Source organism: Alexandromys fortis, unplaced genomic scaffold, assembly GCF_014885135.2.
Source record: "Alexandromys fortis isolate MF-2015 unplaced genomic scaffold, M_Fortis_MF-2015_v1.1 scaffold_30, whole genome shotgun sequence".
Classification (NCBI taxonomy): domain Eukaryota; kingdom Metazoa; phylum Chordata; class Mammalia; order Rodentia; family Cricetidae; genus Alexandromys; species Alexandromys fortis.
In genome coordinates, this window is record NW_026067922.1 from 2982632 (window position 1) to 2993226 (window position 10595).

Sequence of the window (10595 nt, forward strand, 5' to 3'; positions counted from 1 at the left end):
GTCAAAGGAGGATACGCCGGAGTAAACACACGAAAACTTGCTAGATAGAATGAGTTACTAAGGAAATGCTAATTAAAAGTGTAGTGAGTTACTACTTGCAGTTCCACGGGGAAGGGGGGGGGGACCAATAGTAGCATCATAGTATCGATGGAGAACCACAGTTAGTGTGGGTGTGGGGAAACTGCAGTCCTGCTATATTGCTGATGAAATTGAAAATTGACACAACCAATTTGGAAAACAATTGCCCCTTCAGGCACTTAAACAGCAACTTTACATCCAGATGTAGTGCCAAGGAAACAAAGACCATGTATCCACACAAAAACCCATCCTCAAATGTTCATATAAACATTATATAAAGTCTTAAAGTAAGAATCTATCCTACAGGCCATTGTGCTGGATGGATTAATGCAATGGGTTTGTCCTTGCAGAGGAGTATGGGTCACATTTAAATATGATGAGACCCGCAGGAAGAATGAAACCACAGAAGTGAAACAAAAATGACGCAAAAGGTTCCGTATGTTGGGACTGGAAAGATGACTACCTACTAAGATGGTGGTAGATATTCTTGTGTGCAAGTACAAAGATATATTCCCGCTAGTGTTCTTAAAGGAAGGTTACTGCCAAAATAATGAAAGAAAGCAAAATAAACTGAAACCAACAGTAGGTGGATGTGGCTGCATCGAAGTCTCTAGAAGAATAGATGATTGTTGAAATTTGGGGGTGACTTAGATGACCAGACCTATAAGGAAAATATATCGATCCTTTGCTCAAATCACGGTGAAATAAAATGTGTATGTGTTACAAGGGGAGCCAAAGATGAAATGTTCTAAGCAATTTTAAATAAGGAGCCAAGAAAGCTCCAAGAAAAGCCAGAAACACAAATGACAGTAAGCCACAGTTAAGGAACAAAGAAGAGACCTAGAAAGAACTAGAAGGACAGATTAAAAATGAAACATTGGGGGAAAAAAATGTCTGGGATCAACTGGAATCCCTAAAGAAATGGAAATCGAAAGAAAGGCCTAGAATTCAAGAAAAATGGGAGAGACAAAAAGGTGACCACTAAAGAGCGTGCATGGTCAGAATAAGCAAATATTGATTATGATGAAACCATCTGTAACAGGGACAATGAGAGGACCCAACAGAGAGGGGCAAGGAAGGGCCTGCCTGCACCAGAACAGCAGGAGAGAGAAACATGTTAGGGCCCCAGCTTAGGTTTCCATCTTCTCTTTGTTCTCAGACACTTAAAAAGAAAGCAAACATAGGACCACTTCAAAGTCTCCCTGTGCAAAGAAAGAATTGTCTCTTCTTTAGGCTGCTTTCCAAAGGACAAAATGTTTTAATGTATGTTTCTGCCCCCTTTTTCTGATGATACAAATATGAAAAGGAAGACTCTTCGTAATACCCTTTGTGATGTAGGAATGTATTAGCACTAACGTACCAAATGTATACCGTCTAAGTATTAAAAAGAGAAATAAGAGTGGCCATTTTCAAGATCCTTAGTTGTGGAGCAAATGCAAATCAAAACTACATTTCAACTCTATCTCAATCCAGGCAGAACGGCAATTATCAGGAAACACTGAATGGATGTAACTGCGGCGCTCACATGGTGGGAGTGGGGCGCTCCTACACACCCCTCTGGGGAGGGTAAATTATTACAGCCGCTATAAACATTTTACCGCAGTTTCTTAACTAAAGGGCGGCACGTGACCCAGCTGCCCCGCTCCTGGTGTGTGTCTATACAATGCAATCTAAGTCAGTATCCCACATGGATATTTGCACATTCACAGTGATTGCTCTATTATTCACAACAACCAGGATGTAGAATCAGCCTACAAGTCCATCAACACACAAATGGGTAAGGGAAGTGAGGAACACATATATAATGGAGTTTTATTCAGCCATAAAGAAAATGAAATTGTGTTATGTGGGGGGAAATGGATAGAACTAGAAATTATTATGTTAAGTGAAATATGCCAGACACAGAAAATCATTGGATATTTTCTCTTGTGTATACCCCTTAAATTAAAAAAAAAGGCAGAAAATGGAGTATTTGACAAGGAAGCAGAGAAACGACACAAAAGAGAAAGCAGAAGGTGATAAAGGGTGGCTATGACAAATACACACGATATTCATGGCGGGAAAACGTTACAATTAAATCCATAATTTTATACAATAAATGTATGATAATAAGACACTAGAAAAATAATTAGACTATACAGTCATAAAAATAAAGAATGAAAAATTTTCAATGGGCAAGAGTATGAAATAAAAATAAATAATACAATAAAGTGGACAAAATTTTTAGGAGTCATTATATTACAAAAGTTACTATATTATAAGGGTGGAAGTGTAGGATGCTTGTTTAGCATACAGAGAGCCCTGGGTTCAAGCCCCATTACAGCATGAACCAGACTTGGTGGCATATGTTTATAATTTTAACTTCTGGGTGGTGAGGGCAGGAGAATCAGAAGAAATGTCATTCTTGGCCCATAGCAAACTCAAGGCCAGCATAGGATACAGAAAAGCCTGCTTCAAAAAAGATTATGTGTGTGTGTGTTTTATTATATATATATAGATGTATATATATATTAATTGAAAAGTGATGCATAAAAAAGATGTCTAATGCTTATATCTGTAGGGAAATGCAAATTGAATCCCACCCCGGTAATACTCCACACCCTGTAGAAGGGTTGTAATTAGAGCATAGCCATGCCAAGCATAGGCAAAGGTAGGGTACAATGGCTGGAAACGTCACAACATGCTGCCACACTGCAAAGTTTGATAGTTTTATTGTATAAACATAAACATATTTGTTCCTTTGGCTCAGCCAGCTCACTCCCACATCTGAAAAAAATGTAGACGGACAAAACATGTAAGGAGACTGTGGCAGATTTGTAAAGTCGAAAATGAGATTAACACAAATGTCAAAAGTGAGAATAATACAAATGTCATTCAAAACACAGCAGGAGAAGCGACGGCAGAGGAAAAATTTCATTCTATGTCACACAACAATGAGAAAGCAGTGTGATGTATACCACAGCACAAATGAGTCTGAAAAATATGCTGAAAGAAAACAGCAGAGAGAAGAGAGAAAACACACACACACAGGTACATAAAACTCTAAAACCAACAAAATGCAAACTGCCCTGGGGGAAAACTCCCAGTGGCTGCCTAGCAGAAGGGCGTGTGGGACGGCATCTCATCAAAGGCGACCCGTGCTAGGGGATACGTTTATTATTCTGTTCATTACAGTGTTATTATGGCTGTGCACATGTTTTCAACTGTCATCAAATTAAACACTTCAAATATGTGCAGTTTGCTGTGGCTCAGTTATACTCTCTCTAGTAAAGCTGTAAAACACAGGGACCTGGGAGGAGCGGCACAACCTCAGTGTTTACTAATGGTGGGCTAGCAGAAAGATGCGGGCTTTTATTCTAATTAATATATATTCTAATTAATTAAATTAGTATATATACTAATAAACAATAAATTAGTATATATATACCATATTTTTACTAACTTTTGGGGAGACTTTAGAAATCTCATTTAGTTTGGAGGAAAAAATCTGCCATGCCAACATACACGGGATAGTAAAATATTTAAATGCAAAGAGAGAAGGATGCATAGGACACCATTAAATACTAAACTAATGGAAAAGCAGAAGACAGTCTCCCTTTACTCCCTGGTTGAGCAGACATGCTGCAAAGGACTTGCTTGTTAGTTTTTCATTCCAAAACTGGGGAGTCAGGGAGAAAACATTTTGGGGATGTGTGTTTGTTACAATTAAGTAATTCAAGGACAAAAAAAAAAAAAACTTAAAACGGTAGCTCATACACTCATTTCTCCCTGTGTCTTTCAGTGTCGCACCTCACGAAAGAACGCTTGGACTGTAGGATTGCTGGGGCGTCGGCCCCAGAGAGCGGTCGAATAATCACCGTTGGAGCCTGAAGAGTGGGGACCTACGAGGGTCTCTGGAGACCTCAGGCCTGGGGAGGCCGTTGCCGTGGAAGCTAAAAGTCACTGGCGGGTCAGGGCAGAAAAAGAGGAGGCGAGACACAGAGCCTAGAGCAGAGAGAAGCCATAAGAAGAGTGAGCTTACCAACAACCTCAGCACCGGCAAGGCCCCCGGTTCCGGGAATGCCCGCGGGGTGGACCAAGATGGCAGCGAACTCTGCGCCTGCTCCTGCCCAGGATGTTGCTGACCCTGAGGCCACGCGCAGAGAAGAGGGCGAACCAGCTGCACGAGGGAGTCCCCCTCTCACCAGCTGCCTGCAGTGGAGCTTGCAGTCACCAAGATTGAGGCACTTTTTCCCTTGTGTCTCAGAAGGTAGCCAAGGGTAGACTGGCAGAGTCTGGGTATAGCTTGACTGGCGGAGTCTGGGTATAGCTTATTTGCGAGTGGCACGCTGTGCGAGGGAAGAGGGTGACCCTCCGGTTCTCTGTTTGCCCAAGACTTGATTAAGAAAAAGACCCAGTTTGTGACTGTTCATGATAGAAACCTGGACATCTCAGCGAATTTTCCAATCAGTCCATTTCTCTAAGTTTTCATATTTAATCAGCATAGTTTTGATAATTCCATTATTTAACCTAAATATATATTTCTGATTATTTCCAGCCACAGTCTATGTCTTGGTTGTAACACTCCCTTTTTTATTGAAGAGTTTTTTAAATCTCTTTTGGTTAATCTCTTTGTTTTCCGTTTTGCCTTTCATTCCTTGACTGTATCATTTCTTTTTCATGTCTTTGAATTTGTTCAATCATTTATTCTTGTCTTCTTCAATTGAATTTTTTTTGTTTTCATTTTAAACTTTTTTGTTTCTCAAAAAACTACACTTAACAAATTTCCTTCTAGACACTGTTTAAGTTGTAGAGTTTTAAGTTTTCATTCAGATTTCTTTATCATTCACAATTCAAAATGTCCCTGGTTCCTAGTAAGACTTATTTTGTTGTTTACTCTCAGTTGGTACTTACTATGGTGTGGTGGTTTAAATGAGTGGCCCCATAGAGATGTGTATTCCAATACCTGGTCCCCAGTTGGTGAAACTGTTTGTGAAGGATTTGGAGGCATGGCCTTGCTAAAGGAAGTGTGTCACTGGGGTAGACTTTGAGGAACTGGTAGGAATCTCAATGCACGTGCTCTCTCTCTCTCTCTCTCTCTCTCTCTCTCTCTCTCTCTCTCTCTCTCTCTCTCTCTCTCCCTAAGGAACTAAAAGCTGTTTCACAGGTTGCCTTGATTATGGAGTTTTGTCTCAGCAACAGGAAAGTAACTACGTCACTGGGTCCATTATTTTCTATTGGTCCAGCTGTTACCTTTCTGTGTTGCTTCTTTGTGTTTTCTTGGATATACTATAACTAATATGTAACTCTAATGTCTTTCTTTGCTAACTCTTTGCTCCTCTACTCAATCTTAGAAGCTTGTGGGATTAACTTTTGGCCATGACACTGACATTGCTGATTTTTTTATTCATTTTTCCCACTTTGTTTTACATTCTATTTGGCTGTTATTTCTTGACGCTCTCTCATTGCCCCCATTAATGCCTTCTCTGGGAACTATCCCAGCCTTATTTTTCTACTTGTTTTGTACCCTGCTACTCACATCATATGCTGTTTACTCTTTTCCACCTAAGAAGTTATTCACTTGGGTGTTGACATTTCGTGATCATCCTACAATTTTGATTCTTATTTAAACCAAAGCTTGAGTAGATTCTAGAACTAATGTCTTTAGCCTCATCATAAACAATACAAAGGGTTTGCACATTCTATGACCTGTAGACGTCCTTCTTTACACTTGATCCTACTTTCCTCACTTGGTCTCTGCTACAGGGAGTCTCTGGGAAGACCCAGTGAGCAGAGTATCCTCAACACTTCGCTAGCCTTGGACTCAACTTCAGATGTCAGTGTAAATGCTGTTTCTGTTAAAAAGCATTTGGAGAGAATAAAGTGACTCACCCAAGGGATACAGAATAATATTAAAAGACTCAATCCCTACATTCCGACCTTGTGTGTGTGTACTCTTCAATGATCATGGTCTGTCTTAGAAACCAAAGCAACTCCAGGCCAGAAACACTTGGTCAGATCTCCTGTCTCCTTCCCTTCCCCCACTGCCCCATTCATAGTTCACAAAGTCAAAATATGTTTCGGTCATCTCTGTATGCTATTGTTCATCTCCCTGGAATATAAATTTCCCTCAGACACCTAATAAGCAACCATTCAAAATATTAGCATTAGCAAAAAATTTTGTGACTCCTCTATGTCTTAGCCTATATTGTTTGTATTCTGCAAGAGGCAAACATGGCATTTGAAATGGCATACCCTGATGCAGTGCATGCTGAGTTGTTGATAGACATGCTATACAGTCAGATAAGAGCTACCAAATTTAGCAAGAAAAAATACAGGGTGCAATTAAATCTGAATGTCAGATAAGTAGCCAGTAATTTAGTATAAATATACTATTAAAGCACTGAACTATTTTCCTGAGATCCAGATTGAACTGAGAAGTCTTGTTTCACCTGGCAACTGTAGCAAAAGTAATATTTTCATCCATCTCTCTGACATCTTATAAGGCAGATGCACTATGCCAGGGGGTTAGCTCTGCTATAGAAAACCTAAGGATGCCGGGAAGGAGTCTGAGTGCAGAAGTACTTGATCTTACGAAGGATGCATACCCCAACTGGAAGACTCTGTAGACATGAACACTGTAAGAGAAAAGTGTATGAACCGATTATAAAACAAGATCTGATTGTTGCCAGTGTATATGCCTTAAAGGTTTGCTAACAGTATGTTGCAGATGAATTTTCTACAGTGTGTATATCAAATATCACTGAAATGAAGGAAAAAGGTTAGCAAAAGCATGTTGAAAACAATAGTGTATGTTCTGAATATATCCATTAAATAAGGCGCTTTAAGTAAAAGGGTAATAGATACAGTTTGGTAACTTTTAGGGGGATTTTTGTCAAGGTTCTCAGAAAGTAAGAAAGTAGATGTCTCTAATGTCTGAGTAGAAAATTATTTTTCAAGGCAGATAGTCTAATTTTAGTACTTCAAAAGAAGATTCAAGTATCTAGGTAATCTATCAATCAATCATTGGCAATACAAGAATTTAAGAATCAACAAACTAGATCATGCTTTCTCTTAGTAGCCTCACCAGTGTCTCTTACCTGTGCTACCAGGTAAATACATATTTATGCATCTTACTATTTAATGTCTGTCTCTCCATCAGCGAGACCCGCAGAATCAACACCGAACATTTTGTTTATCTTCCATGAACGTAAATGAATGGCTAAATGGGCAATGCCTTCATGTGCAGGTTGTGTTTGCCATCCTGGGAGTTCTGGTTTTCCCAAGAGCAGAGCAGGGATGGAACTCTGACAAGCATCGGGAAATGGACGGCTCGGAGCAGACAACAGGACTCCTTTGCTTGTGCAGTCTTTCTCCTCTTTCTTTTCCTCTTTTTCTCCAGGGCGTCATGCTTTACAAAAATAAATATAAATATAAACCTGATTTGCCAAACTGAGTATAAGACACAGTGTGTGTTACTGCTGTTACCATTTTCTTCTCAGTGTGGTTTCTTTTCTTTTTTTTTAATTTTTTATTTTATTTTTTTCAGTAGTCTCTATTTTCATTTTTTTATTTATTTATTAAAGATTTCTGTCTCTTCCCCACCACCGCCTCCCCTTTCCCTCCCCCTCCCCCAATCAAGTCCCCCTCCCTAGTCAGCCCAAAGAGCAATCAGGGTTGGTGATTTTCTTAGTACACAATTTTTTGCGTCGGCAAGTTCCTTTGTCTCTGTACCCATTGAGACACAAGCAGTCAATCTGCCTGTTCCCAGAGCCCAAACACTGAAACATTAATTTTTTTTTCTGTTCCTCAGCTTAAGAAAGCATTTAAATACTCCATACCCAACATATCAGATACTTTGGTATTTCCTCTCCTTCTCGTGGTCTAACAGCCTAAAGTCAAGCCCATTTGTTTTTCAAGTTTCTTCTACCTGACTTCTACAATGCTAGCCCTAACTAAATTGACTGATAGCTTGTTTTTAAGGTAGCAGAAAGACTGTAAGCTCCAGAAGCAGTTGGTGACTACAGATAAATTTTCCTTTTCAGACACAGCAGGGTCAGTGCTCTTATGAGCTCACAGTATTTGTAACAGTGTACACAAAACCCACACAAGCTCAAGCCAAACAAAATCCTGTCCTAGAGAGAGGAGGTGAGTTAGATGCAAATCTATTGGCAATAGTAAGCTTCTGGGAGAGATGGAGAGTCAATTTTATTCAAGTGTGTGATCCATCATAGGTCAACCACACTCCTGTGGATGCCCACACACCTGAAGTATATGGACAACAGAAATTGGACATTTGTCTGTTTGTTTCTAAAGAAATGAGTACACTAAGTTGGATAATGAGAGGATGGTAGCTAAATATGAACAAAATATTTCGTATAAGATTTTCAAATAATAGCAATAATGAGAAAGTCTCTTTGGGAGATATGACTAGTCTTATTATAATTTGATGTGCCATATTTGTTGATATTCCTAGGAGGGCTGCCCTTAAGGAAAAGGAGAGGGAGTGGGTCTGGGGGAGAGGGAACATAGGAAGAAGGGACTAAGAGAGACGAGGTCATGATGTAATGTACGAGAGAAAAAGACAAGCAAATGAAAAATGTTTCTTTTTTTAGATATCATGGAAAAGGGGTCAGAAAGAATATAAGATCCAAAGAACAAGGAGGAGTGACATAAAATACTGTCCTCTGGGCATACTGTGGCATGCAGGAACTCACAGAAGCCGTGGCCACCTATACAAGATCTGCATAAAATAAAGCCAATTAAAATTTCATCATGATTAAGGAAGGGATCACCTTGCCCTCAGCTGAGGAGCTATTGGCAGTTGATAGCTGTTGGGTCGGGGAGTAACATTTTGCAGGGGATATATATCCATTGGCAGATTGCCCATGGCCCAGTAGATGGCTTCATATCCATGCGCATACAGATAACAATAATCGGGGTCAATAAAATTGGTCTAAAATAAAAGAACATGATGAAGTTGGGAGAAAGTCATATTGGGATAACCCAAGGAGAGTTGGAATGGGGAAGGGAGTTGGATATGAGCAAGACACATTGCATGTCCATACAAAGGAACTTTTCAAGGGATAAATTAAAGGTACTTTTTGTTTTACACCTGTTTTTCTGTCTTGCCACCAGACAAGCATTGACTTTGTCAGTGATGATTTTACTGTAACTGGCAGAATCACCTTGCTACTTCTTAAAGGGGGGTGTTCTTTCTACCAATGATGCAGGTTATATCTCATCACTTCCATTTCATTGAGGATGTGTGGACCCTCCTACACCTGTGGCAGTGTGTTCCTTGGTACAGTTCAGAAACGAGACAAGCTCTGAAGCCAACATATTGTCACATACTTTGTTCTGGCACCCCCCTTTCCAGTGCCCAGCCTCCTCCCATCCCCAGCAATTTCTCTTAAAGAAATGATTCAAACTGTAGCAACCAGTTATCAATGAGTAAGTACAATGTAGCTATAACATTAAATGGATACACTGTACAAATCTCAACAAAAGAATGTTTGTATCATGCAATACATTAGCCCAGGGCTGCTGAAAATGAAGTTGTTAGGGAAAAAAAAGTTTCTCTAAATGTGGAATGTTGGAGAAAGAGTGCTTGTTTGTTCCCGCTGCTCAGCCCGGAAATAACCACACAGAAACTGTATTAGTTAAATCACTACTTTGCCTACTATCTCTAGATTCTTATTGGCTATCTCTTACATCTTAATTTAGCACATTTCTATTTATCTGTGTATTGCCATGTAGCTGTGGCTTACCAGCAAGGTTCCATCTGGCATCTGTCTCTGGCAAGCCTACATGGCGTCTCCTGAGTCCACCTTTATTCTCCCAGCATTCAGTTTAGTTTCCCCTGCCTAGCTCTTTTCTAGCCTGCTATAGGCCCAAAGCAGTTTCTTTATCAATCAATGGTAATCACAGCATACAAAGGGAACCCCACATCAGTGGAACAGCTATCACCAAACATGGCACAGGTGACAATTTTGAGGTATATGGAAGGACAGGATTTGTCTCCTCCTCATTCTGTCTCCTCACCACAAAGCACTGTCCAGACTCAGAATGTCCTCCCTCTTGGACAGACTTGACCCAAATCCTCAAGTCCTTCTCTCCAGTGTGCTCTATCCCTCTCTAAGGCCCAGCTTTAATCTTCTAACACAGATCTGCTCCATTTCCTGTTTCTACAACTCTTCCTCATTCACCTCTGGGGGCAGGCTGGTAAAGCTCCACCCCTTTATCTTCAACTCCCACCTTTGCCCCTTCCCCTAAGTGCCTGTCTTTCTGTGCCATCATTTTCTACCATAAATTCACAAAGAAATTCTTCCTGAAATATTTCTAACCCTCATGGTCTCCAAGGGCTGTTCTGTTACCTTCCTGATTGCCCCCAGAGTCTGATAGCGTCCATGCCCAGGCCAAGTACAATGGATTGGCATATGCATTTACTTCTTTTTTTTTAAGTTTTTTTTTTATTGAGAATAAGAAAAAAAAAGTTTCCGCCTCCTCCCAGCCTCCCATTTCCCTCCCCCTCCCCC